Raw genomic sequence first — 6227 nt, 5'->3', positions numbered from 1 at the left:
GTTGTGCCAGTAACCGAAAGGTCGCTGGTTCTAATCCCCGAGCCGACTAGGTGAAAAATCTGTCGATGTGCCCTTGAGCAAGGCACTCAACCCTAATTGCTCCTGTAAGTCGCTCTGGATAAGAGCGTCTGCTAAATGACTAAAATGTATTTGCGGCATGACAAGCAAAATGGAAATACAAAATCTAAGGGGCACTTCACAAGAATGACATGCACAAATGTACTTTTCAATAAAAATGCATTAGGTCTGTAAAAGAAAGATAAAATAATCACACTGGCACAAGTGACACTAGGCAGTAATAAAACCCTCTTCCCAATGAATTCCAGGACATTCTTTCAGGTGATGCCAAAGTGGATATGCTGGCAGTAGACTACCAATTGTGGCTGGGCTGGAACAAAAGCCTGCACACTCACTCTGTAGTGTGTAGTAGCTATACATACAGTGCATTCGGAAAGTATTTAGACCCCTTGACTTTTTCCACATTTTGTTAAGTTACAGCCTTATTCTAAAATGGATTAAATGAAAAAAATCCTACACACAATACCCCATAACGACAAAGTGAAAACAGGTTTTTTGACAATTTTGCTAATGTATTAAAAATATAAAACAGGAATACCTTATTTACATAAGTATTTAGACCCTTTGCTATGAGACTCGAAATTGAGCTCAGGTGATCATCCTTGAGACGTTTCTACAACTTGATTGGAGTCCACCTGTGGTAAATTCAATGGATTGGACATTATTTGGAATACACCTGCCTATATAAGGTCCCACAGTTGACAGTGCATGTCAGAGCAAAAAACAAGCCATGAGGTCGAAGGAATTGTCCATAGAGCGCCTAGACAGGATTGTGTCGAGGCACAGATCTGGGGAAGGGTACCAAAACATTTCTCCAGCATTGAAGATCCCCAAGAACACAGTGGCCTCCATCATTCTTAAATGGAAGAAGTTTGGAACCACCAAGACTCTTTCTAGAGCTGGCCGCCCGGCCAAATTGAGCAATCGGGGGAGAAGGGCCTTGGTCAGGGAGGTGACCAAGAACGCGATGGTCACTCTGACAGAGCTCCAGAGTTTCTCTGTGGAGATGGGAGAACCTTCCAGAAGGACAACCATCTCTGTAGCACTCCACCAATCAGGCCTTTATGGTAGAGTGGCCAGACGGAAGCCACTCCTCAGTAAAAGGCACATGACAGCCCGCTTGGAGTTTGCCAAAAGACACCTAAAGACTCTCAGACCATGAGAAACCAGATTCTCTGGTCTGATGAAACCAAGATTTAACTCTTTGGCCTGAATGCCAAGTGTCACGTCTGGAGGAAACCTGGCACCATCCCTACGGTGAAGCATGGTGGTGGCAGCATCATGCTGTGGGGATAAGTCGCTCTGGATAAGAGCGTCTGCTAAATGACGTAAATGTAAATGTAATGTTTTTCATTGGCAGGGACTGGGAGAATAATCAGGATCGAGGGAAAGATGAATGGAGCAAAGTACAGAGAGATCCTTGATGAAAACCTGCTCCAGAGCGCTCAGAACCTCAGACTGGGGCAAAGGTTCACCTTCCAACAGGACAACGACCCTAAGCACACAGCCAAGACAATGCAGGAGTGGCTTCAGGACAAGTCTCTGAATGTCATTGAGTGGCCCAGGCAGAGCCCGGACTTGAACCCGATCTAACATCCCTGGAGAGACCTGAAAATAGCTGTGCAGCGACGCTCCCTGTCCAACCTGACAGAGCTTGAGAGGATCTGCAGAGAAGAATGGGAGAAACTCCCCAAATACAGGTGTACCAAGCTTATAGCGTCATACCCAAGAAGACTCAAGGCTGTAATCGCTGCCAAAGGTGCTTCAATAAAGTACTGAGTAAAGGGTCTGAATACTTATGTAAATGTGATATTTCAGTTTTCTTTTTTTTATACTTTTGCAAAAATGTATAAAAACCTGTTTTTGCTTTGTCATTATGTGGTATTGTGTGGAGATTGCTGAGATTAAAAAAAAAATCCATTTTAGAATAAGGCGGTAACGTGTCAAATTGTGGAAAAAGTAATGGGGTCTGAATACTTTCGGAATACACTGTATAGTGCAATTTTGCAGAGGGATTACAAAACATTATCATCTATAACATCTATAATTGTTTATGAACCAATGCTCTTCAGAACAAGGCGAAACATATTTAGGATATACAAGATTGTACAAGATTGTAAAGATATAGAAATATGCAGATTAAAAATATGCAGATTAATAAAATATTAAAAGCAATTAACTAGGTGTGTTCGGTATTGCTGAAAACCGGTGGTGAAGCCAGAATGTCAAGTTCAAATCGAATAAATAATCTGTACGGTGGCACATTTAAACAAAGCATTGTTCAGAAAAGAAAACATTTCTATGAAATCAATATTCGAATTTACAAAAACAAACGAAAGTAGTCCATGCATTGTTTGTCAGGTTCCTCGGTATGATAGATCAGGATACAAAACGAACGCTCTGCAAATACAGGAACACGTGTGGATGAACAAACAATAACGTATGCCTCCTACAGTCTCAGTGATTGGTCAGTATTGCAAAGGTAGGGCGGGGTCTTTTGCATCAAATGGCAATAGTAGTCTTTCATTGGTTAATCTTTTAAAGCACCCTTCTATCATTGGTTAAAGAAAATGTTGCGCTGAGATTGGTTTATTGTACACACACCAACAATTTTGAAAACTGCATTTTACACTGAACAAAAATATAAACACAACATGTAAAGTGTTGGTCCCATGTTTCATGAGCTGAAATAAAAAATCCCAACATTTATCCATCCTCACAAAAAGCTTATTTCTCTCAAAATGTTTTGCACAAATTTGTTTACATCCCTGTTAGTGATCATTACTCCTTTGCCAAGATAATCCATCCACCTGACAGGTGTGGCATATCAAAAAGCTGATTAAACGGCATGATAATTACACAGGTGCACCTTGTGCTGGGGACAAGAACAGTATACTTGTGCAGTTTTGTCAATACAACAGTATTTCTGTCTGTACAGGGGGAAAAACTAATTTTTGATTGGCTGGGCCTGGCTGCCAAGTGGGTGGACCTATGCTCTACCAGGCCCACCTATGGCTGCACCCCTGCCCAGGCATGTGAAATCCATAGATTAGGGCCTAATGAATCTATTTCAGTTGACTGATTTCCTTATATGAACTGTAACTCAATAAAATCTTTGAAATTGTTGCATGTTGCGTTTATATTTTTGTTCAGTATACTTCAGAAAGAAAACTAACAACAAAGAAAGGCACCAGTCTAGCTAAAAAAATAATCAAAAGAGCTAAGCCAAAATAGCTAAATCTTACACAGAATTCTGGCGCAAGGGTGTGTGTTCATGATCACTCTGTTATGGTGGTTAATGTTTTGTGTTGCATCTCAAACGTTAGCTAGTTTCTTTCAATCGCTAGGTAAATCTTAATTTGCTTGCAGACGTTTGTGTTGATTATAACATTTATAAAACAGCCATGGTATTTATGATGCATTTGTCCACATTTTATTTTCTTAATGCAATGTTCTGGAAGTTTTCTACGTAGCTAAGTTATAAGATTCGCGATTGGTTTGATCAGTATTGATTGTGTGTGTTTTTGTTCATGTGACGTTGAGGTACTGATACAATAATTTATTTTTGTTCTATCATCAAAGCCCGCACATTGTAACACTGACCACGTTTACATGCACACCAATATCTCATTATTATTCAGGATACTCAAGTATTCTGTTTTTGAGTTCAATCAATCAATCAATCAATCAATCAAATTTGATTTATAAAGCCCTTTTTACATCAGCAGATGTCACAAAGTGCTATACAGAAACCCAGCCTAAAACCCCAAACAGCAAGCAATGCAGATGTAGAAGCCCGGTGTAGTAACCCGCAGCAGTGGATTATTACCATTTTGTGAAGCTAAGTATGGGGACTTTCACAATGTGAAAAACAAATGTAAAAGTCCATAATTTCCAGAGTCTTGTATGTCTCGGCTTAGTGAATGCGCCGGCTGCCCTCGCTCAAATCAGTTTGTGTGCAAGACTAGGGGATGGCTGGCACTCTTCCCCTACTAGTCTGCATCACAGGTTCTCGTGACAATCGTGTAGCATTCTTTAGGGGGCTTGGCGATAGTGACTTCCTCTCCCAGGTGCTTGTACCTCGGCTGAGTCTGAGTTGCGGGATGTGGAGATGGTTTGGGTCGTTGGTCAGATCAAATGTCTCCCGGCTCCTGTGCGCTCTGTCACCGGTTACGGGAGGCTACTCGAAGAGAGGGGGTGACCAGGTTCTGTGGGTAACCCCCCGCCACCTGTGTCTGCCTTGGTTAAGCACTGCTTGCCTCTCTTCCCCTCAGTGATCCACTCTTATGTAGACTTTCGAGACCAGGCTAGGTAACAAGCACTGCATAGTATGCTAGCCAGGTTAGCTAACTCGCCAAGGCGACTTAGCTACTACTAGCTATTCCTGCCTCCCCACAGAGTTGCTTGGGTAGCTCTTGTTTAGTATACGTAACGTTAAGTCGCTTGGTTATTCTAAATGGACCGTGCTGCGGTCAAAGAGGGCCCACCCCCTGATTGCGCGGTTCCTGGAAGGTGTACGTTGTCTCAGAACAGTCTCTAAACCTATTGTGCCACATGGAACTTGGAGCTGGTTTCAGAGGCAATGTTTGCAGCCCCCTTTGAGCTTCTGGAGTTGGTGGTTCTGAAGATCCTCTCCTACGAAACCTCCCTGCTCATAGCTTTGGCCTCGGCAAACCGTGTTGGGGAACTCAACGTGTTATCCGTACACCCTTCCTGTACTCAGTTCGCCCCGGGCAACTCTAAGGTGACATTGCGTTCAAATGCTGCCATCGCCCTGAAAGTCATGGCTATATCCTACAGGTCCTTAGCTTTTGAGCTATTTCCCTTTTCGTCTCCTCCTTTTGCTTCTGAAGAGCAACAGAGGTTACATGTACGGTGCAAGCTTTACGCATGTACATTGAACGGACCCGGGATATCCGGTTATTTGACCAGCTTTTTGTCTGTTTTGCTAATCCAACTCGTGGCAAGGTGCTCTCTAAGCAGCGTCTCTTCCACTAGATTGTGGAGGCTATCTCCCTGGCATACAGTGCATTCAGAAAGTATTCAGACCCCTTGACTTTTTCCACATTCTGTTACATTACAGCCTTATTCTAAAATTGATTAAATTGTTGTTTTCCCTCATCAATCTACACACAATACCCCATAATCACAAAGCAAAAACTGTTTTTTCAGAGTGACAATCAGGTTCTTGGTCACCTCCCTGACCAAGGCCCTTCTCCCCCGATTGCTCAGTTTGACCAGCCGGCCAGCTCTAGGAAGAGTCTTAGTGGTTCCAAACTTCTTCCATTTAAGAATGATGGAGGCCACAGTGTTCTTGGGGACCTTCAATGCTGGAGAAATGTTTTGGTACCCTTCCCCAGATCTGTGCCTCGACACAATCCTGTCTAGGCGCTCTATGGACAATTCCTTCGACCTCATGGCTTGTTTTTTGCTCTGACATGCACTGTCAACTGTGGGACCGTCTGGCCACTCTACCATAAAGGCCTGATTGGTGGAGTGCTACAGAGATGGTTGTCCTTCTGGAAGGTTCTCCCATCTCCACAGAGGAACTCTGGAGCTCTGTTAAAGTGACCATCGGGTTCTTGGTCACCTCCCTGACCAAGGCCCTTCTCCCCCAATTGCTTAGTTTGGCTGGGCAGCCAGCTTTAGGAAGAGTCTTGGTGGTTCCAAACTTCTTCCATTTAAGAATGATGGAGGCCACTGTGCTCTTGGGGACCTTCAATGCTGCAGACATTTTTTGGTACATTTCCCCAGATCTGTGCCTCAACACAATCCTGTCTCGGAGCTCTACATACAATTCCTTCGACCTCATGGCTTGGTTTTTGCTCTGACAACTGTGGGACCTTATATAGACAGGTGTGTGCCTTTCCAAATCATGTCATATCAATTGAATTTACCACAGGTGGACTCCAATCAAGCTGTAGAAACATCTCAAGGATGATCAATGAAAACAGGATGCACCTGAGCTCAATTTCGAGTCTCATAGCAGAGGGTCTGATTACTTATGTAAATACATTTATTTATTATTAATAATATTATTTTTAATACATTTGCAAAAACCTGTTTTCGCTTTGTCATTATGGGGTATTGTGTGTAGAATGATCAATAAAAAAATTTTTTGGGGAATAAGGCTGTAACATAACAAAATG

The sequence above is a fragment of the Coregonus clupeaformis genome, chromosome 21 (genome assembly GCF_020615455.1).
Source record: "Coregonus clupeaformis isolate EN_2021a chromosome 21, ASM2061545v1, whole genome shotgun sequence".
In the NCBI taxonomy this organism is placed as follows: domain Eukaryota; kingdom Metazoa; phylum Chordata; class Actinopteri; order Salmoniformes; family Salmonidae; genus Coregonus; species Coregonus clupeaformis.
This window is presented reverse-complemented; position numbering follows the sequence as displayed.